This window comes from Lynx rufus, unplaced genomic scaffold, assembly GCF_022079265.1.
Source record: "Lynx rufus isolate CCGP_SWC_20201006 ecotype Redwood Valley unplaced genomic scaffold, mLynRuf1.p SCAF_3, whole genome shotgun sequence".
NCBI lineage: Eukaryota > Metazoa > Chordata > Mammalia > Carnivora > Felidae > Lynx > Lynx rufus.
This window is the reverse complement of record NW_025814845.1, coordinates 162013342-162036837: the sequence shown is the minus strand read 5'-3', so window position 1 is coordinate 162036837 and position 23496 is coordinate 162013342. Positions and strand designations below refer to the sequence as shown.

The following is a 23496-nucleotide window of genomic DNA, read 5'->3' as shown; positions in this document are numbered from 1 at the left end:
GTCGGTTAAGCGTCCGACTTCAGCTCAGGTCGCGATCTCGCGGTCCGCGAGTTCGAGCCCCGCGTCGGGCTCTGGGGTGATGGCTCAGAGCCTGGAGCCTGCTTCCGATTCTGTGTCTCCCTCTCTCCCTGCCCCTCCCCCGTTCATGCTGTGTCTCTCTCTGTCTCAAAAATAAATAAACGTTAAAAAAAAAAAAATTAAAAAAAAAAAAAAAGAAATAAGAGCTCTATAACTAGCAGTGGGGGAAGGGAGATGGTTGGTAAGCAAAAGTTAAAGTTACTACAGTTCAGCACAAGGGAATTCAGCGTGGAGGTATGAATGGCAGCTTTTCATGATCTGCTGTGAGAAACTGCTGAGCCCATCTACTCTGAGGGTAGTGCTAGAGCATCATCACAGCACTCTTTCCAAACTTGATGGTCGACCTCACAGGCAGTCATGTTTGGGGCGGGGGGGGGGGGCAGAGTGTGGGTGGCAGTAGAGAGATGTGGATTCTTTGAGGTTTGGCCATATCTCCTGGGGTGGGAAATGACTTGGAACGTCCGAGTCTGTTTGGATAGCTCACAAGCAATGCTGTGAACACTATGGGATTCAGAGAGCCATGGCTGGGGAGAGCCAAGTACATCTTTAGCCAACCAAGACAAAGCCTCAGCCTGGGAACCATAGGAGCTTGTGGGCAGATGCGTGTGGGTGCTCATTCACTATCAGCCTTCATCAGAGTGCCCTCTTTGGGGTCTAAGCACTTTCGTCATGCATGCAGTTTCCTAATGCATCATGCATTAGGCCTTTTTAGAGCTGTGTGCCTCAACTTTTGGCTCTCTGTCAAGGATTTGTCTTGGACTCAACTCATGGGTTTAATTTTTTTTTTTTTGTAGCAGTTTGAGTAAGAAACCCTGCTCAGTTAAGAAACTCCAAGCCCAAGTTAAGAAACACCAAGCTCATCTCTTCTAACCCCACCATGCTGGCCCCACTATGGAGAGGGGTGTCCACTTCTTGGCTGGCTCTATTAGGGCAGGACCAGCATTTCTGGTTATTACAGCCACCTTATGAAAAAGAGAGGGCTTTTTATGGCTCTAAGGTGGTTCACTCTGCCAATATATTCTCAAGTTGTCCTGCTAAATATGCATTCTTGCAGACCTGTGAAGGATATTGTTTTCCCAATTGTCTCTCACTTGCTCCATCAAATTCTCAGTTTCCTCTCACAGGAAAGTGAAAGTGTGCCAGGGTCTGTAGGTCAAGAGTTAATGGGCCATCTAACCCTCCAGGAACAAGAGTATCTAGTGTCCAGAGGCCAGGAAAAGACATGACCTGGGCTCACTTGGTCTGCACATAGGGCCTATTGGCAGGAAAATGGCCCTGGGCAAGCAGAAAGTCATCTCTTTGGTCAGTAAGACCTGTTGAGCCAGAAGGTGATAAACAGTGAGCCAAGCACTAGCTATGAGACTAGAGACTGGAGACCAGATACAGAGAAATGAATGGGCAAATTTGGTGTCAGTCACAGAGAAGGAAAAGATATGATAAAGTGTAGACATGGACTAAGGTCAGGCAATTAGAAATACTATAGACACCAGGCTTTGAAGAAACCAAAGTCTTATTTATGTTTAGCTGTCATATCCCCATCAGGTAGGGGGTAGGTCTTAAAGAAGTAGGCTCCACCATATACAAGATTGTCTGTGGATGCCTAAAAGTGACAACCTTATCTGACCAGCTTAGGCTGGAGCCAAAAGTTCTAGGGCCACGTCAATTACCTTTGGGGCCAAATTGCAGAGCCCAGAAGGGTCAGATGCACACAGTCTGTTGGCCTCCATCAGAAGAGTCAACAAACAATCAGGAAGTGAGTGTTTAGGAGGAGGCAGGTAGGTAACAAGTAAATTTGGTCACCAGTGAATTGGTTAAGGTGAATTCCTGAAGTTTGAAAGGTCCCTGGAAGCACACGAAGCTAGGAGGATAGAGGTAGAAATAATTATCAATAGGTGGCAGAATTCATAGTTCCCAGCTAAGGTGCTAGTCCAGGATAGGATATGACAGACTTAAATGGCTGGTCCTAGCCTCAGCACTTTTTCTGCTTGAGGCCTTTAGGTGCTTCCAGGGCCAAAAGCATGGTTTTGGAGCTGCAGACATTTTCCAGATGCTCAAAGACTATAAAATTATGTGAGGGTTGGGGTAGAAGGGGTGGGGTGTGAGGGGGGCCCTCTAGGGAGAGAGCTAAGCTTAAAACAGGACTTTAGCAATTAGAAATACTGTATATAGATCAGTTGAATTCTGCAGGACTTAGTTTTCCTTCCCTCCCCTCCAAAAAAAAAAAAAAAAAAAAAAAGGAATAGCAGGAATAGCAGGTAGAGCAAATGGAGCTAACGAAACCAATTTCTAAGACCAGGAATGAGAATCCGTGTGGCTAAGACAAGGATCATTCCCAGTCTTCCATGGAAATGGCCTCCTCTGGTATGCATTTGGTTTGTTGGCCATTGCCACAAACCACTCCTGGGCCAGCCATGGTCATCTGGAGACACTCTGGAATGACTCAAAAGGCCAGTTTTTGGAGGGCCAGGGTAATGGTAGTCTGTCAGTCCTTCTCCAAACTTCCATATGCCACGTAGATGTGGTCACCCACTGCTCACCAGCTCAGCTTTGCTCAAGCCTGTGTTGATTCTTTTCTAAAGAGGACTATCGTAATAACTGCCATTTATTGAGATGTAATTCAATATTATATAATCCACCTATTTAAAGTGTACAGTAGTTTTAATATATTCAGAGTTGTGCAACCATCAGCACAATCAATTCTAGAACATTTATTACACCCTCCCTCCAAAACCCCTCTTATCCAGGAATCATCTCTCCCCACCACCCACCCCTAAGCAACCTCTAATCTAATTTCTGTCTCTATAGATTTGCCTACTCGACATTTCATATAAGTGGAATCACAATATGTGTTTTTTGTAATGACTGGCTTCTTTCACTCTGCATGATATTTTTTTCTTTCTTTCTTTCTTTCTTTCTTTCTTTCTTTCTTTCTTTGAGAGAAAGAAGGTGCAAAGTGAATGAGGGGCAGAGAGAGGGAGAGAGAGAGAATCCTTTAGGGGTAGAGAGAGAGAGAGGGAGAAAGGGAGAAAGAGAGAAGCAGGGCTCACCCAATGCAGGACTCGTGCTCACCTGAAGCGGGGCTCAAACTCACCCAACGTGGGGCTTGAACTCAAGAACTGTGAGATCATCACCTGAAGTGAAGTCTGACGCTTAACCAACTGAACCACCCAGGAGTCTTTCTGCATGATATTTTCAAGGTTCATCCATGTTGTGGCAAGTATTAGAACTTCATCTCTTTTTATGGCCAAATAATATTCCATTGTATGAATGGAATGGAATGCCCATCCATTCATCAGTTGATGGGCATTTTAGTTGTTTCCATGTTTTTGCTATTATGAATAATGCTGCTGTAAACATTCTTGTATAAGTTTTTGTGTAAACAACCTTTTCATTTTCTTGGGTATATACCAAAGAGTAGAATTGCTGAGTCATATGGTTACTATATATTTAACCTTTTGAGGAGATGCCAGACTGTTTTCCAAAGCAGATGTACCATTTACATTCCCACCAGCACTGTATAAGGGTTCCAGTTTCTTCACATCCTCATCAACACTTTTTATTACCTGTGTTTTCTATTATAGTCATCCAACTAGGTGCAAAGTGGTATCTTATTAGGTTTTGATTTGTATTTCTCTGATAACTAATGATTCTGAACATTCATATTGGTTATTTTTTTTAATTTATTTAAGAGAGAGAGAGTGCATGAGCAAGCAGGGGAGAGGAGCAGAGGAGGGAGGGAGGGAGAGAGAGAGACAGAGAGAATCCCAAGCAGGCCCCACAGTCGGTGTGGAGCCTGACCAGGGCTCAATCCCACGACCCTGGGATCAGGGCCTGAGCTAAAACCAAGAGTCGGATGCTCAACCAACTGAGCCACCCAGGCACCCCCATATTGATTATTTGTGTATTTCTATGGAGAAATGTCTATTCAGATCCTTTGCCCATTTTTAATTGGTTGTTTATTATTGTGTTGTAAGTGTTCTTTATATATTCTAGATACAAATCCCATTTCAGATATGTGATTTGCAAATATTTTGTCCTATTCAGTCACTTGTCTTTTCACTTTCTTAATGGTGTCCTTTGCAGCACAATAGTTTTTCATTTTGATGAAGTCTAATTTATTTTTTCTTTTGTTGTTTGTGCTTCTTTTGAGGTTCTGTTGTTCTGTGTTTCTTTTGAGGTTGTATTTAAGAAATCATTGCCTAATACAAGGCCATGAAGATTTATGCCTATATTTGCTTCTAAGAGTGTTTAATTTTAACTCTGACATTTAGGTTTTGACCCATTTTGAATTAATGTTTATATATGGTGTGATGTATGGGTCCAACTTTATTTTTTTACACTTAGATATTTTGTTTTCCTAGTATCATTTGTTGTAAAGACTTCTATTTTTCCCACATTGGATTGATACCCTTGACAAAAGTCAATTGACCAAAAACGTATGGGTTTATTTCTAGACTCTCAACTTTATTCCATTGAAAGTTTATTCTTATGCCAGTACCACACTGTCTTGATTACTGTACCTTTATATTAAGTTTTAAAAACAGGAAGCATGAGTCTTCCAACTTTGTTCTTCCTTTTCAAGATTATCTTGGCTATTCTGGGTCCCTTGCAATTCCATATGAATTTTAGGGTTAGTTTGTCAATTTCTGCAGAGAAGTCAGCTGAAATTTTTAGAGAGATTACATGGGATCTGTAGATCAATTTGGGAAGTATTGCTGTTTAAAAAATATTCAGTCTTCTGACCCATAAGCATGGATTTTTTCCATTTATTTAGGTCTTTGATTTCTTTCAACAATGTTTTATTGTTTTCAGAATGTTAAGTTTCACACTTCTTTTGCTAAATCTATTTCTAAGTATTTTTTTTCAAATTGTTCATTGCAAGTGTATAGAAGTACAATTGATTTTTGAATATACTCATTTTGTATCTAGCAAACTTGTTGAACTCTTTATTAGTTCTAATCATTTTTTAAGGGATTCTTTAGGATTTTTTATATTCAAGATCATTTCATCTGAAAGTAGAGATAGTTTTACTTCTTTCTTTCCAAACTGCACATGTTTTATTTCATTTTATTGCCTAATTGTCAACTTCCAGTACAATACTGAATAGAAGTAGTGAGAGGGGAGATTGTTGTCTTATTCCTGTTCCTGTAGGGGAAATATTAATTCTTTCATCCTTAAGTATAAAGTTAGTTGTGGGTTTTTTGTAGAGGTACTTTATTTGCTTGAGGGCCTGTATGCTTTTCTGCAATGTAATAATGTGTCACCATCCCATTGAGAGAAGTAGAGTCATCTGGGCTGACTTCCTTGACTCACTTGTGGCTAGTAGAATGAGGTAGAGTGAAACCACTTGACTTTGGTAGCAAGGTCAGCAAAGGCCAAGCAGCTTCTGGCTTTCTAGACTCCTGGCTCTCCATATTTGCACCTCTCAGCATACTCACTTTTGGAACTAAGCCCTCATGCTGTGATAAGCCCAAGTGACATGGAGAGGCTCCAGTTGACAGTACCAGCTAAGCCCAGACTTTGAGTATTCCCAGCACAGGCACCAGACATGTAAGTGAATGATTCTAGCCTTTAGCCGTGTAAGTCGCTACCAATCATTTAAATCCTCCCACTGAGGTCCCAGACATGGTGGAGCACCATGGTGGAGACAAGACACATCTTGTCCAAATACCTGGCCTACAAAATCTACAAGCATGATAAAATGGTTGTTATTTCACACCATAAATTTGGGGTTTGTTACTCAACCACAGATTTCTAGAATAGGTCTCAAGCCTTCCAAAGCAATCATGTTCAGAGTGTTCTTTGCATCAGTGGATGGTGGTTGCATGTCTAAACCTGTGGTATAGTGGGCTGGGAGCTGTGGATGGGGGAGGGGAGGAAATTACAAGTTTCTCAGAACTTTTCTATAAGCAACCCATCTGCAGCACCAGCCTCTGGTCCAGGTAGCCTCCTGGGGGTGAAGCCCACCCAGCCTTGAACTTCAGCCTATTTGACTGCTCTTGCTAGTCTCTAGTTACCAAGACTCTACACTGTTATCCCTCAAGTTCTAGTAGATTCCTGCATTATTATGGACTGTCCTCAATTGGAGCTACTGCCCAGGGCTTTGTCTTGGCCCTGCATCATTTCAGACATTTATTACATCTTTTATAAATGAATGAATGAACTGTGACTCTGAGGCTGAGGATAGCTATAGCCTTTCTGTCCAAGAACCTTAGGCATCAGGGTTTGAGTCTTCTGAATCAGATTTGAGTTTGCCACTCCTTGAACTTGGTGATTTGAATAGCTGTTTTTATAGAATTTCTTCCCTGGCAAACCTCAGTTTTTATTCTTAAGGCCTTCAGTTGATTGGATGAAGCTCACCCACATTATGGAGGGTAATCTCCTTTACATCAAATCAATTGATTGTAGATAATAACCACATCTGCCAAATACCCTTACAGTAAAACCTAGTTCAGTGTTTGATTAAATAACTAGGTACTATAGGCTAGCTAAGTCAATACATAAAACTAACCATCACAGACATAAACATCTTTGGGGGGCCATTATTCTGCCTATTTCCAGTGAGAATAGTGAAAATGATAGAAGTGGCCATCCTTTCTTCTGATAACTGGAGGCGGGCCCTTAGGAAGGGAGAGCATTGCACAAAATGTTGATAATATTTGATATGAGAAAATACTAGAGATGAAAATTCCCCATGTGGGCAAAGCAATATGTTCAGCTTACATTTTGGGGTTGGAAAAGGGGTTTCTAAAATGCACTATGGGAGGCTTCCAAAAGAGGCTGTCAAATGGAAGAGAGTAGTAAGATAACAGGTCCCAACCTTAGAGAGAAAAGCAGTGAGGTGAGCCCTTAGCCATCCCAAAAGTTCTCAGGTGTGCTAGATGAGGAGTCACTAATAAACAAATTTCCAACTTTCTTGGCATCTCCATGTTTCCTCTACAGTAAATAGAAACTAAGCCCCAAAGTCTTATGTGCTCATTTGTGAAGAGCAGCTTTGAAGGTAAGAGTAAGTGACATTGTGGCCCACTGGTAAGCAGGCTTAAGGAGGTGGAGAGGATGGGGGAAATGCCCTTAAAATACAGCAGAAGTGGCAGCTTCTGAAAAAAAGGAAGAAGACGGAGTTTTAGGGTCTGTGACAAAAAGAAAATAAACAGATTCTTGCTTTGGGCTTAAGTAAAAGGCTTCAAGCGGAGCAGTTGACAGGCACACGCATAATCCCCTAACATTTGGTGAGCTCTGGGAAGCATGAGACGATCTTGAGTCCCCCTACCGATCTTGCTTAGCACCCTTGATTTCATGTCCAATCCACACGTATCCCAGCACAGAACCCAGGATGGTGAAACACAGATATTTTAAGCTTTTCAGGTAAAGGGGAGACTGGATCGGTGGCTCTGGAACTGTCTGAATAGACTGGTTATAGACATGCATTTGGATACCGTTCCCTAAATATGGTCTGGTAATCCAGTGTTCCATCCATCATGTAATGAAGCTTCACCAGATTGAAAGTCTTCAGCAGCCAGCCTCTCTACAAGCCCAGGCTCCCTAAAGCAGGTCTAAGAGATTGGGGAGCACCAGTAGCAGAAAGCAAAGCCTGACATAGCTTTGTAATAACATAAACAGATGTCCCAGGACATTTATCAGTAAGATGGCAGCCCTGGCAGGTGAGGTACATAAGCAGACAGACCCATGTTGTAGAGTTTCTCTTCAAGAAGAACTTGTAAGGTTTGTGCCCTTGGTTCTCATAAAGAGATCTGTGCCCCAGGAATTAGGGGGTAACAGGGCTCAGAATGAGCAAATTAAAGTTATTATAAGCAGGTCTGGATTGGGGGAGATTCCTAAAGGTAGGAGCCAAAAAGTTCACTGCCAAACCTTGCTAGAATATGGGAGGGGAGAAGACTTTTGGTAGAATAAAAAGAATTCCCAGCAGCTTCCGAAAGTAACACACACACTGGAATCCTGGAAACACCTAGAGGTTTGAACAAAGAAGTGAAAGCAGCTCAAGGTTTCACATACTCATTTAGGAAAAGAATCAATGAACTTTTTTCAACCTGGGGCTGTCTAGTGTTCAAATCTAGCCACTTAACATCAGGTATTTGTGTCATAAAGTACTTTCCATTAATTAAAGCTATTTATGGCCACTTGTTTCCATAATTATATGTGGGATTTGGTGAAAGATCACATGGAGTAAGGTGCTACTTAAGGGCTGAAATAAATGCACCTGAGGGGCAGTTCAGGGTCTTCAAAATGGCCTTGCAGGTGGTAGTTTGACAAGACTGAAGGTAAACCATGGAGGTGGCAATTAGTGGATAGAAAGGCATGTGGCCACAGTCACCATGCACCACTCAGTGGAGTTGCAAAATGCATCCCTATCTGTGAATGTTGGCTTTCTATGGAGGAGGAACCACACCTCTTGGAACATGGTTGCACAGGTTGAGTTGTTTTGCAGAGTCTCTTGAAGCTCACTGTGTGTCACTATGCAACATCTTCTACTGAGCCCACAGCATATCTGGCCTGCGTGTGCTTGCAGATCCACCCATCTCCCTACCTTGTGTACCATCAGGTGCTAAGGAGCATGACCTGATTCACATCTGAAGGTATTCATCCTTTATGAAGATTATGAGTTTCATATGAAGTTTCATATGAGTTTCATATGAAGATTATGAATTTCATGAGATCCCCAACCATCATGATGGAAATCCAAGTAGGCAGCATGGGAACAAGATTAAAATGGGGGAGATCATTTGTTGGGTTCTTACAGAGCCTGATTTTCTGTCACACAGAGGAATTATCTGCCAGCAGAATGGGGAGAGTCGTAGCAAACTCATCTGTGACCTTGCTCACAAATGGGTGCAGTTCAGTAGGACATTTGGTGCCAAATGATGGAATTTGCAGGTCTATCAGTGAGAGTCAATCATATCTGCAATCCAGAAGGCAACAGAGGGGTAGAAGGGGAGGGCTACCAGAAGGCCAGAGAAAATGTTACGCAGGGTTTGTTCCTGCCTTTTCTTTGGTCTACTGTCCCCACATCACATGACCCTAGCAGGCTAACTAACTCCTAAATGTTTCTCTGTCTTTATTCTCTACTCTTGCCACCAAGCATCAGTCATTTCTCTCCTGCTTTTGCAAATATTGCCTTAACGGATCTCTTGGTCTCCATTCACACCCCTCTCTAATTCATTATCCACAATCCTCTCACCATTGATCAATTCACTCTCCTGAAATCCTTCAATGAAACCCCACTGGGTATCTGCAGTGAAATCTAAACTTTTCTTTTTAGCCAAAAAAATGTTTAATCAAGAAATTTTTCCTGGTTATATGGTTGTTATAAAAACTAGAAGGGAAAAAAGCCTAGGGAATAACAGTAGAGCATGCAAGTCTTGATCTTGGGGTTGTGAGTTCGAGCTCCATATTTGGTGTAGAGATTACTTAAAAATAAAATATTTTAAAGACACACCTAGGGAATATAGATAAGCACAAAGAAAAGGTGGAACATCATCCAAAGATAGCAACTGCAAATATTTTGTCATATAATATGAATGTCTCTGGAAACCCTTTAGACCACTTTAACATGAATGTCAAAATTACAATGCCTTTTAGATTCCATCTCACGACAGTAGAGTATCAATCTCAGCCCTTCCTTGAAGGCTCCCTCAGTTATTTCTGAGGAGTCTGAGATGTGTCTCAGATGGGCTCAGAAACAGGTCAGCATGTGATCTTCCTCCTCATGGAGATTCTGAAGCATTCCAGCCCTTAAGGAGGGGGCTTCTTCTTCAGGTGTCCACCATGAGAACACTCTCCCCCAATCCTTCCACTGGACAGTCCCGCACTGCCCTTGTGCGCTAACCCAGAGCAGAAAGAATACTCTTCCCCCATCCCCTGGGGTGACTGCTCACTGGGTTCTGAAGCGCATTGCTTGTGTTCAGAGTCTCAAAGTCTAGCAAGAAGAGACAGACACCACACCATTCCCTCATTTCCTTCATTCTCTAAGCTCCTCCCATAAAAACAAACAGGAGGAGAAACCCCAATAACTACAACAAAAACCTCTTCCTCTCTCAGGGGAAGAAACAACACAAAACGTCCCCAGTATGTAACAGCAAACACCTACACTGTGCCAGGCACTATTCTAAGCTTTCTCCATACTAGTTCCTTTACTCCACAGCAATTCTCTAAGATCAGTATTACGTGTGGTACTTTCATTTTACAAATGAAAAAATTGAGGCATAGAAAGGTTAAGTAACTTGCCTGAGGGCTCACAGCTAGGAAGCCTCAAAGCTGGGACTTGAGCCCAGGCAGGTTGTCTTGAGCATCTGTGATCTTAGGGGTCACGCCTACTAGTTCTGAAAACAGCAATCCAGTTTGACATTTACTAGGGTTCCATGTTACAGGTATATATTCTTCTAGCTTTTTTGCAGTGGATGTATACACATCCATAAGTACAAACTTCTCAACATTGCACCGAAGGCTGAGATGACTCCAACTCCCTGCACAGCCTTTTTAGCCCCGTTCTCCATCACCCATCCCATGAGGCAGCCACTCTGAACCATGGAGCCCTCCCAAAGCTCTCACAGGCCCTTCTGCCTTTGCATATAGCTACTTTGCCTTCCACATTGCTGGTGGATCCTGCCTTATTTTCCCAGTCCTTGTCCAGGTGTGGTGAGGTCTTAGGACTTACTGACTTCTCCAGGCAGTTGGATGTTCCTTCCTCCCCAGTCCTATGCCCCAGGCCTCTGCTAGAGACCCTACCCATGATATTAGTGTTCTTAGTGTGTGTGTCTGACTTACTGGGGAGCTGAGAGCTCCCGGAGGGCAGCTACTTGTTTTATTACCATATCCCTAGTGCCTAGGTTAGCATTCATTAACTCATTTTTAATAAACTCATTAGCTTTTACAAATAAACATTTTTTGTTTTCAACAGTTTCTAGGAAAGGTGATTTCATTGCTTTTCTCATCTGTTGATTCCAATCACTAACCTTCCACTACTTTTTTTTTCCTGTTTAAATCTGTACACTCACCTTTCTCTCTCCACAATAGTTACAACCTCTGCTTCTTCCCCCGTGTGGAATTTTGCAAAATGGAGTTTACAGACCCAAATGATAGGACATCATAAATAGCCCTAAAAACACAAGCACAAGGACACATTGATTAAGAAACTGTGTGCAAAATAATGTAAAAACAGGGAGGGAGACAAAACATAAGAGACTCCTAAATATGGAGAACAAACAGAGAGTTGCTGGAGGGGTTGTGGGAGGGGGAATGGGCTAAATGGGTAAGGGGCATTAAGGAATCTTCTCCTGAAATCATTGTTGCACTATATGCTAACTAACTTGGATGTAAATTTAAAAAAATAAAACTGTGCACAACTCCACCACACCCTTCTGGAAGGAGGAACAAATTCCACCTTTTATGGAACGTTAAAGTTAATTGTAATTTTCATTGTTTTGAGGGTGGGGCCTTTGGACTTGCGGTATCTTTTAACTGCACAAACAATATCATGGAAACACTTCCAGTTAGAGTCAAAGAAGTATTATGTCAAAATCGCAAATGTCTGTGATTTTGGTCAAGAGATGTGCATTCTTCTTACAGTATTCTCTTATTTGCTTTGTTGTTTGAGTAGGAGAAAAGTTATTGCCTTACATATTTTTATCATTCAATAATTCCAGTTCACTTAACCTTTCAGAACCATACATGTTTCCGAACACATGTTGTTTCCCCTGGTCTGCATTCCTCTCGGATGCCTTAGATGTATATGTGTCAGCTCATATGGGAGCTTCCCAGAAGGATCTTTCTTACTGGTAAATGCAGGGGAGACACCCCCAGAGGGTTTATATGTCCCAGACTTTATTCATGTTAGCAATAGCTCCTCACTCTTAAATACTCCTCATCAAGCAACAATAAAAAGCAGGGTTTACTTGTGAAATCAAGAGCCACTGGAGGCCTCCTGGCTTGGTCATAGTAACTCCTCTAAATGAGAGGTTACTCGTGATTAAGAGATATCTAGACATAGAATTGTCTAGTGGGCTATAAATCTTAAATACAAGATTCTCTGCTACACAATAATGACCAGAATTCTTTGGCTTAGTTTACCTTTGTATTGAAAGTCTACACAAACTAGAATAAATCATCCTGATGTCCTTCCCTCCCACACACTCCTTCTCACACCTACCTTCAGCCGGACCCAGGTGATGATGTTGCCTATACATCTGCTGTCCCCCATCCTCTGTTCCCATCCTCCCTGTTCTCTGGAATGTCTTTCTAGCCCGGGCATCCAGTTCCTACTTAAAAGTTATTGTCTGAATTAATTGGTACTTTGTGCTCTGACATCTTTGCCACCCCTTGTCTTTCCCTGTTAAACCAAAATAATAGAAACCTGTCCAGTTTTTACCACACACAAATGTGCGAATGGCTACCATTTGCTGAGCATTTGTTTTATGCCAAGCATCGTAGGAATATACACAATCTATTTAATGAGACAAAACCCTAAAAAGTAAGTATATTCATTTTACATCTGAGACAAATGAGGCTCAGAGGGAATCAAATGATTCCCCAAGGTCACAAAATTAGTAAATGTTAGAGCTGAAACTGGATCCCAGGGCTAACCCAAAGCCCACACTCTATTTTTCTATCATTTTTATGTGTGATAAATAGTTCATGTCTGTAAAATCAATTTTTGAATGTGGAAATGTAATGTTTATTGACATTCTTTTTTTATTTGAGAGAGAGAGAAAGAGAGAGAGAGAGAGCATGAACAGGAGAGAGAGAATCTTAAGTAGACTCCATGCTCAGTGTGGAGCACTATGGGGGACTCGATCTCACAACCCTGGGATCGTGACCTGAGCTGAAATCAAGAGTTGGATGTTCAACCAACTGAGTCATCCAGGAACTCCTGCTTATTGACATTCTCGATTTGTCTTTATGACTTGTAAAGATTAAAGACATTCTTTGAAGAAAAGTTGTTCAAATGACCAAGCTAAAACTAGGTGAGTTTTCTCCCTGTGAACGTATCTATCCTTTGACTTCCTATTAGAAGTATTCCCATGATACCGGGGTGAGGCTGCTTCCAGACTCTCTTGGTGGACAGAGCTAGGGAAAGTATGTATGTACGTGTGTATGTATATGTAGGTATGTGTACATATGTATGTATGTACATAATGCCTATGTATGTACATATGAATGTATGTAAGAATACACGTGAGGGGCGCCTGGGTGGCTCAGTCGGTTGGGCGTCCGACTTGGGCTCAGGTCACGATCTCACGGTCCGTGAGTTCGAGCCCCGCATCGGGCTCTGGACTGATGGCTCAGAGCCTGGAGCCTGCTTCTGATTCTGTGTCTCCCTCTCTCTCTGCCCCTCCCGCATTCATGCTCTGTCTCTCTCTGTCTCAAAAATAAATAAAACGTTAAAAAAAATTTTAAAAAAGAATACACGTGAATATATTCCATATTCACACTCATTTTATTATCCATTGATACATTTATGAAGTTCTTATCCATACCTCTAATTGATCTAATTTTTTCCCTCCCCATTTTGTAATTCCCTTTTTTGATCGTGAGAAAGCTAATTCCCATTTTCCTCAATATATTTACTTCCTGCATGAACCCCTCTGTGTTCATCCATCTACTGTTACAAGTGCCCCAGCACACACGTGTCTTCCTCAGCCAGCCAGGGCTCTGGAACCGCGCGTGCCCCAGCCCCAGCGCCAGCTCCTACACAGGTACCTACTTTGCATGGTCTCACTAACCGTTTTTGCACTGAATTATTCAAAAGGAAAGAAGGAAAAAAGGCCAGTAAATGTCTCTACTTTGCTTTTTGAACATCTGGAATACAGTTGTAATACCTATTTTCATGTCCTTGTCTGCTGATTCTGGCATCGATGTCAGTCCTGCATCAGTTTTGATTGATTTAGCTCCTTATTATGGGTCATATTTTCCTTCTTCTTTGCATGATTGGTAATTTTTTTTTTTTTATCGAATGTCAGACATGGTAAATTTTACCTTACTAGTTGCCAGATATTTTTGCATTACTGTAAATATTCTTGACTTTCATTCTGGGACGTAGTTTGTTGGACACAGTTCTATCCTTTTAGGTTTTGCTTTTATGATTTGTTAGGAGGGTCTGGAGCACTCAGTCTAGAGATAATTATTCCCCCCCACCCCCCATCCCCCCCCACTGAGGCCACACCCTTCTGATTACCCCAAGCCTATGACTCAGCAGGCTTCTGCTCTGGCTGGTGGAAACAGGCGCCAGTCCGGCTCCTGTGTGAGCACCTGGCACTGTTACTGTTCAATTCTTTCGGAGGGTTCTTCTCCAGACCTCGGATAGTTTCCTCTTACACATGTGCTGCTCAGCAGTCCGCTCAAGACCCAGGGAGGGCGCTCAGCACATCTCTGGCCATCTCTCTGTTCAGCTCTCTCCCCTTTGGTGACTCTCAGCACCTCCACCTGCCCAGAAGGAATCTCCTGGGCTCTCTCAGTTCCGCCTCCCTATGCCATGCCTAGGAACTCTCTCAAAGCAGTGACCTGAAGCAATTGCAGTGTTCACCTCATTTGTTCCCTTTCATAGGGATCACTGTCTGTTGTCTAGAGCCCAGGGTCCTGAAATCCATTGCTGCATATATTTTGTCTGTTTGGATTGCTGCTCTTGTTTCACACAGAAAGGTAAGTCTGGTCCCTATTACTCCATGGTGGGTAGGAATAGTGATAGTGGTACATACTTTAGGTGCAAAAAAAAAATGTTTTTAATTCTTAAACTCTTAACCCACAATATATTTCTCGATTCAGATTCAACACCAACCACTGGTACGTGAAAGGTCTCCTAATGTGTCAAAGTTATGAGATTAAGAAATGAACCTAAGGGGCGCCTGGGTGGCGCAGTCGGTTAAGCGTCCGACTTCAGCCAGGTCACGATCTCATGGTCCGTGAGTTCGAGCCCCGCGTTGGGCTCTGGGCTGATGGCTCAGAGCCTGGAGCCTGCTTCCGATTCTGTGTCTCCCTCTCTCTCTGCCCCTCCCCCGTTCATGCTCTGTCTCTCTCTGTCCCAAAAATAAATAAACATTGAAAAAAAAATTAAAAAAAAAAAAAAAAAAAGAAATGAACCTAAGAGATAACAAAAGAATCTTGGGTCCTGGCTAATAGTAGTGGTTAGAAATACTACTGACTCTATTTCTGAGAATTAGTTAAACTTACTTTTAAAAATGCTTAGTAATTCTTACTGAATGTCCATAACATACCTATAATTATGCTCAAGCATTTGGGGAGTACCAAGTCCTACCCTTGAAGAAGAACTTGCAGCTTCTCAGGGAGAAAAGACATTTATACATGTGAAATGAAATCACAGGGCAGTATCATTCATGTTGAGATGACTAAGACAATGAGTGATAAAATACCATGTGCCAGAATTTATCTTCTTCCTAATAATGGACATTTTTAGAGTGTTTTGGTCTCGCCTCCCCATTATTATTATTATTTTTTTAATGTAGAACAACTATAAAACACTTCCACTCAGATTAACATTCTCATCTTGGGGCTCCTGGGTGGCTCAGTCGGTTAAGCGTCCGACTTCAGCTCAGGTCACGATCTCGCGGTCCGTGAGTTCGAGCCCCGCATCGGGCTCTGGGCTGATGGCTCAGAGCCTGGAGCCTGCTTCCGATTCTGTGTCTCCCTCTCTCTCTGCCCCTCCCCCGTTCATGCTCTGTCTGTCTCTGTCTCAAAAATAAATAAACGTTAAAAAAAAATTAAAAAAAAAAAACATTCTCATCTTATCTGATTCATTTGCCAAGAACAAAAAATGTCCATGCTGTGGCAGATACAGTAGACTGAAACTCCCAATACTTATTTCAGCCTCCTTCTAGGGAGCCTCCTAGCATTGCAAAAAGAGAAAGGCTAGGGGCACCTGGGTGGCTCAGTCGGTTAAGCGTCCAACTTCGGCTCAAGTTCATGAGTTCAAGCCCTGCAACAGGCTCTGTGCTGACAGCTCAGAGACTGGAACCTGCTTGGGATTCTGTGTCTCCCTGTCTCAAAATAAATAATAAACATTAAAAAAAAAGAAAGAGAGAGAGGAAGACTAAAATGGCATTCCCCAGACTCCCTTGCAACTTGGGATCTGGAGTGATTTGGGTTCCACCAATCAGATTCCTTCATGCAAGAACTGACTCTGAAACTGAGGTAAGGAGGCAGAGGCATTCATTTTGCTGATATGGATCGCAGGGGGTGGATGTGCTTTGGAGCAGACTGTTCCAGGGGTGCTGATGATCCACAGACTACAGCTAAGACAGATGTGCCTGGAAATAGCAACATGACAGCAGCTTCCTGAACTCCTGACTGAAGCTAAGATTATGATACTTTAAAGCAGTGGTTCTCAATCGGGGGCTGTTCTGTGTCCAGGTGCCATTTAACAACATCTGGAGACATTTCTTTTTTTTTTTTTTTTAATGTTTATTTATTATTGAGAGACTGAGAGAGACAGAGCATGAGCATGGGAGGGCCAGAGAAAGGAGGAGACACAGAATACAAAGCAGGCTCCAGGCTCTGAGCTGTCAGCACAGAACCCAATGTGGGGCTCAAACTCACAAACCGTGAGAGCATGACCTGAGCTGAAGTCAGACACTTAACTGACTGAGCCACCCAGGCGCCCCTGGAGACATTTCTTAACAGCTACTTTTTAAAGTTTATTTATTTATCTTGAGAGAGCAGGGAAGGGGCAGAGAGAGAGAGAGAGAGAGAGAGAGAGAGAGAGAGAGAATCGCAAGCAGGCTCCATGCTTCCACGCTTCAGCACAGAGCCCGACTTGGGGCTGGAGATCACGAACTGCTAGATCACCATCTGAGCTGAAATCAAGATTCCCACACTTAACTGACTGAGCCACCCAGGCGCCCCTGGAGACATTTTCTGATTGTCACGACAGAAAGCATCCATCAGCATCTAAGTGGGTAGAAGCCAGCGATGCTGTCTTACATTCTGCAATACATAGTACAGCCTCCTCAACAAAGATTTATCCTGCCCAAAATGCCAACAATGTCTGTCCTAGAGCCTGAGTTCTAGATGGTTGTGTCCTGATTCCCAAAGCTCTCGATCAAGGCAAAGTAGTCGTTCGCTCGGAGGATAACTTTGGTTTTGTGCTTCTACTTTTACACTGAATTTATTCCCAAGTCATAAGTTTTTGTTTCTGCAGTTTCTTCTGGGATCTTTTCCTTCTGTGAAACATCATCTTCTGGTTTAGGAACAATCTGCTCCTTTCCAGTAAGATTCATCCCAAGGTGGCAGGAGGAGGTCATGGAGGGGTTAATCCAACCGGGAGCTCTGTAAATCCAGTGGTGTGTCTTGGGGGTTTTGTTCACCTGGATGAACTCAATGACCAGAGAATCTACCATCGAAATCCTTAAGTTCCATGTTACTCTCTGCATTTTTACATATGTGCAACAAAAATTCAACATTCTTTTTGGGCCACTGACCCTGTGTTCAGCCCCCCACTATTTGGTTTTGGCACACCTACCAGCTCTGTCATCGTAACCATGTAATGGCATACATGTCTTCTGTAAAGTGACACCTTTTGGAGCTTTGGGGAATTTTCAGGTATGTATGTATATCTCTGATGGCCTGGGCAGTTTCACAGACATTCTTGAAGTGAACACGAAGATCTGTATCTTAGATCTGCACAGTTTTGTGGGGGTTTCTGGGTTAAGTAAGCAGTGAAGCATTTTCAGACATCACCTCAGGCCACTTTCGGGAAGAACAGAGGGTCACTTCTGTAGAGTCATTCTGAATTAATCCCAAAGGTCCAACCTAGAGCCTGCTTTCTAACCTCTCAAACAATCTTGTAAACACCTAATTCCTTGAATTAGGTTCATTACCTGTTTAAGATACCCGGAGCAGCTTCTAATGTGCTATTGACCATGGCTCACACACCATTGCGTGAACTGACCCCCATATGGTACCTCTATTGAAAATATGCATAAAGTGTAATTTGTGCTAACCAACTATGAAATTGTTAAGCTCTTGCATATTTGTTTGTCTCTCTCCTTTTCTTTTACCAAAGATGTCTGTTGATCTGTCTGTAGAATCATGTGTAATGTGCTTAGATTTTAAGATTTTAAGACACAACATGGGGCATCTGCATGGCTCAGTCAGTTAAGTGTCCGACTCTTGATTTCAGCTCAGGTCATGATCTCACAGTTCATGGGTTTGAGCCCTGTGTTGAGTGACATGCTATCAGCACAGAGCCTGCTTGAGATTCTCTCTCTCCTTCTCTCTCTGCCCCTCCCATGCTTGCGTGCATGCCCTCCCACCTCAAAGTAAATAAATAAACTTAAAAAAAAAGACACACAAAAATGAAGATGTACCAAAAGTAAGAAGAAAATGGAAGGGGTCTTTTGTGATTTTTCAGGATGTAAATACCAGCAAATCATTTTAAAATATAAGGAAACAGGGCACCTGGGTGGCTCCATCGGTTAGGCATCCAACATCAGCTCAGGTCATGATCTCATGGTTCATGAGTTTGAGCCCCCATCGACCTCGCAGCTGTCAGCACAGAGCCCACTTGGGATCTTCTGTCCTCCTCTCTCTCTGCCCCTCCCCCCGCTTACACACACACACACACACACACACACACACACACAGTCTTTCTCTCTCTCACAAGAAATAAATAAAATATAAGCAAACAAACAAGAATTCACTATGGGCTGGAGAGGGCATTAAAGGCCTAATGTGGGCAGCATGGCATGGGGTGACAGCAAGGACTCTGGTCTGGAGCAGGTGTTTGGGCTCAAATTCTGGCTCTGTGCCCTTGGGAAAGGTTAACTTCTTCTATAAGCTGTAAATGGTTAATAGTCCTTCCATCACAGTGATGTTGTGCAGATTGAAGTAATAAATATATGGGTAGCAGTTAAATAATGTTTATGCATAGCAATGGTGTTTGTGTTAAATGCGATAAAAGTGAAGGTAGAACTCCAGTTGGATAATATGAGTATTGTTAAATGAAGACATTTCTGAGGTAGGTCCAAGAGTGGCAATGCTAGACGACAGGAGGGAAGTGGGCTCAACTGCTGTGCAAGCTGGGTGCTGAGGACCAGTGACACGAAGTGGGAGCAATAAGGTAAGAGCCTGAGTAGAGAGTCCTGAAACTCTTCCCAAACCGGCTGGGCTTTCACCTGTGAAACTTTGGGGCACTGCTGAAGGATATCTGACAGGTGATGTAAAGAAAGTGATGTTTTAGGAAGAGCACTCTGAGGGTGAGTTTTTTGCTGCCATCCTACAGCTTTATGCCAACCTGACACACCCATGAATCACTTGCCAACTGGCCCATAAAAGGATGCTTTGAACACCTACAGCCATCATGGCAACCATGTTGCCTTTCTCTACTCTGAAATTTCTGTCCTGCCCTACACAACTTCAGGGGTCCCTCCGAGGGGGAAGGGTGTTTGGGGCATCGTTAATAAACGCTGGTCTTTAAAAAATCATTCTATCAAGTTCTATTTTAGTTTAAAAAGTATTGGTGTCCCTGGACTGATTTATTTTCTTTTCTTCTTTTTTTTTAATTTTTCAAAATGTTTATTTATTTTTGAGACAGAGAGAGAGAGAGAGAGACAGAGCACAGCGAGGGAGGGGCAGGGAGAGAGGGAGACACAGAATCCGAAGCAGGGTCCAGGCTCTGAGCTGTCAGCACAGAGCCCGACATGGGGCTCAAACCCACCAACCGTGAGATCATGACCTGAGCCGAAGTCAGACGCTTAACCAACTGAGCCACCTAGGCGCCCCTATTTTCTTTTCTTCTTTAAATGCCTCAGCTATATCTTTATAGGTCCTGGATGCCCCCTGATCACTGTTGGTCTTTTAGACATTCATTAAGGTTCCTAGAAAATACCTTTCACTGTTACCCATCTCCTATCATGCCCACTACAATAGGTACTCCAGACGATGAACTAAGTATGAACTATTGTATCTTTCATTCTGATGGGAAGAAAGTATCTTGAGCTTAATTAAAAACAGGATCCTTTAGGGGCGCCTTGGTGGCTCAGTTGGTTAAGCATCTGACTCTTGATTTTGGCTCAGGTCATGATCTCAGGGTCGTGAGATTAAGCCCCATGTCAGGCCCTGTGATCAGCATGGAGCCTGCTTAAGATAGTCTCTCCTTCTGGCCCACCCCCCCCCCCAACTTGTGTGTGCTCTCTCTCTTAAAAAAAAAACACCAGGATCGTTTAAAATTTCTTTTACTTATCTGAACTGGTCAGTGGCATTTAAAAATGAAGATGCTAGAAAGATCTAGAAAATAAACAATTGAGTTCTTTGTAAGGGGATAAGAGAGAAGGAAAAGTCAAGGATAATTCCAGGATTTCTGGCCTGGGTGACTGGATTGATGGCACCATTGATTGAGACAAGGGAAAAAGAGGAGTAGTCAGGGCCAGCTACATAATTTACAGGGTTCAGTCCAAAATGAAATTGCTGGGCCCCTAAATGTCAAAATGTCAAAATTTCAATTTATATTTGAAAACCCAGTGAATAAAATTATTGATTTAAAATAATTAATACTTATAATACTTATACACTTATAATACTCTGTACAAAAATTGAATAGTGTGTGTGGTGTGGTGTGTGTGCGTGTGTGTGTGTGAACATTAATACCAGCAGCCAATAATGCCATAAGTAGGTCTGAGAGTCAAGGTGGTGGTTAACTTCTGAGCCAACTACCAGGCTATATGTCAATGGATTTACTATCCTGTACTGTGTTGGACCAAATAGACTTTATGATAGTAACACTAGTAGTCACCTTCAGTTTCTTTTTTCTTTTTATTAATTTTAAGGACTTTGCTTCTTGGGTATGTGATTGCTGTCATCTTTTTTTTTTTTAAGTTTATTGATTTGGAGAAGAGAGAGAGAGTGTGAGAGGGGAGGGGCAGAGAGAGAGGGAGAGAGAGAATCTCATGCAGGCTCCGGACTGTTATCGCGGGCCCAATGCAGAGCTCAATCCCACAAACAGCAAGTTCATGACCTGAGCTGAAACCAAGAGATGGACATGTAACCAACTGAGCCACCCAGACACCCAGTGATTGCTGTCATCTTGACAAACAGGAGGTGGGCGGATGTTGACCTGATATCCTACTCAAATGTTATTATTTTGAGAATGTAAATTCATATAACTCTCTACTTAGTGTCTTAGTGTCAAAATGCAGGAAAACTCTTTTTCCTTTCTTTCACTCTCAACTTGTCATGGTGGTCTTCATTTCCCACATGATGTCACACTCTCTTAGGTACAGGGACACACACAGGGTAGATGCAGGCCTTCCCAGACTCCTGGGGCCCCACTTCAAAACTGGGCACAAAGCTACCAGGTTAGGTCGTGTGCCAACCATGGATAAACACCCCTGGAACTCAAGCCAGGAGTGTTTTTTTCATGAGGCCACAGTCCCAACCAACGGCAGATGGGTGACTCCCAAGAATATTTTTACTTCTGTGCCAGGTACCTGGATAGGATGGGCAAGAGGTTTGCCCACCTAGTTCCCCCCTGAATGTGCCACTGCACTGCCAACCTGGAGCTGAGACAGCCATTGCTACACCCTGTCACAAGAGGTGCCAATGTGAACGTGAATGTGCTGATCCTCCCTGCACCCAGGCCAAGGATCCCACCAATGGGGACATAAGGTGGCAGCAGTCACAGGGGATGAGGAAGAGAGGCCCTTGGTGCTGAGAGCAGGGGCAGTTGTCTGAGAACCTACCCAAGGGATGCAGGGAGGTAGTGGGAGGCAGGATGCTGTGTGAGCCAACACACACGCTCCACTGTCTCATAGGACTCTATTCACAAAACATAAGTGAAAAGATAAAGTTATTAAAATTTTCTTTTTAAAAACTGTTTATTTATTTTTGAGAGTGAGGGAGTATGAGTCGGGGAGGAGCAGAGAGAAAGGTGAACACAGGATCCGAAGCAGGCTTCAGGCTCTGTGCTGACAGCAGAGAGCCTGATGTGGGGCTCCAACTCGAACCGTTGTGATCATGACTTGAGTCAAAGTTGGACACTTAACCAACTGAGCCACCTAGGTGCCCCTTAAAATTTTCAAAACAACCAATGCAGAGCATTAAACTTCAAGCACAGTGTCCTTCTGAGCTTGAGGCCCTGTGGGACTGTGCTAGTTGCAGGTCTGTTGCTAGGGACTGAATGTTTTTGTCCCCCACCCCCACCCCCAAATTCATATATTGAAGCTCTAACCCTCAATGTAACTGTATTTGGAGACAGGGCTTTTAGGAGATACTTAAGATTAAGTGGGGTCATAAGGGTGGGGCCCGAATCCAGACCTCATAAGAAGAAGGACACACTCACACGCCGAGGAAAGGCCATGTGAGCCCACAGTGAGAAGGCAGCCATCTGCCAGCTGGGTAGAGAGCTCGCCAGAACCCAACACTTGGCACCCTGGTCTCAGACTTCCAGCCTCCAGAACTGTGACAAAATAAGTTTCTGTTGTTTAAGCCACCCAGTCTGTGGTGTTTTGTTATGGCAGTCTGGGCTGACTAAGACACCTGCCAAGCCAGACCTGAGAGCAGGTTGTTTGAGAAAGATCATGAATTCCGCTATGGACCTGTTGAGTTCTGAGGGACCAAAGTGATATTCGACTGGCAATTTCTCATTTATGGACGGGCAGATCCAGCAGCCAACAGCAGGACTGGAAATACCAGTTTGGAAGTCATTAATCCATAAGCAGCAATTAGATCCATGGGAGTGGCTGAGATCACCCAAACACAGTGTTTAGGGTGAGAAAAGGGTGAGGTTAAAACCAAGGTGGGTGTGCCAACAGGTGGCCAGAGGTGGAAAGATCACAGAAAAGACAGTGAAGGAGAAGAAAAGATCAGAAAGAAGGAAGGAAATCCAAGAGGAGAGTATGGTATTTTGGAAGCTAAAGAAAGCTTAGAAATTGGTCAGCTTGTCAGATGCTATTAAGAATTCAAGAAAGAAGAAAATTGGAAAGTGGACAGTGGATCTAGCCACAAGGAGGTCTCTGGGAGCAGTTGGACTTGAGGATTGAAATGAGAAGCCAAAGTGGGAGGAGCTAAGGATAATGGGCAAAGTATGGAAGACCTGAGTCAAATTAGCTGTATCAGATCCACGCGAGGAGTTTAAAACATACAGATTCCTGGGCTCTTCATTAGATTATGATTTGGTAGATGAGGGCTGGGACAAAAAAACCTATATTGTTTAAGAACCTGCCCTGCCAGGTTTGGGAACTACTGATGGGATGCAAAAACATGACTTGCATTCCCATACACCTGGGTTCCGATCCAGATTATGTCACATTTTAGTTGTTTGAGCCAGAATAGATACTTAAATCTCCTTAAGTCTTAGGTACCTCATTCATAAAAAATGAGAGTGAGAGTCCCACTTTGTGACAGCCAGTGCTATTTAGCAGTAAATACAATGAATGTAAACTATTCTCTTAATGAATA

General features: G+C 43.0%; 1 long non-coding RNA gene across 1 annotated transcript in view; it reads right to left on the bottom strand.

Annotated features, from left to right (window-relative positions):
• LOC124520770 (uncharacterized) overlaps positions 1-23496 on the bottom strand; it is a 45976-nt gene that overhangs the window by 11656 nt on the left and 10824 nt on the right. The window contains exon 2 of the long non-coding RNA XR_006964400.1: positions 11091-11191. This is a non-coding gene — a long non-coding RNA (uncharacterized LOC124520770). The remainder of the gene's footprint in view (positions 1-11090; positions 11192-23496) is intronic.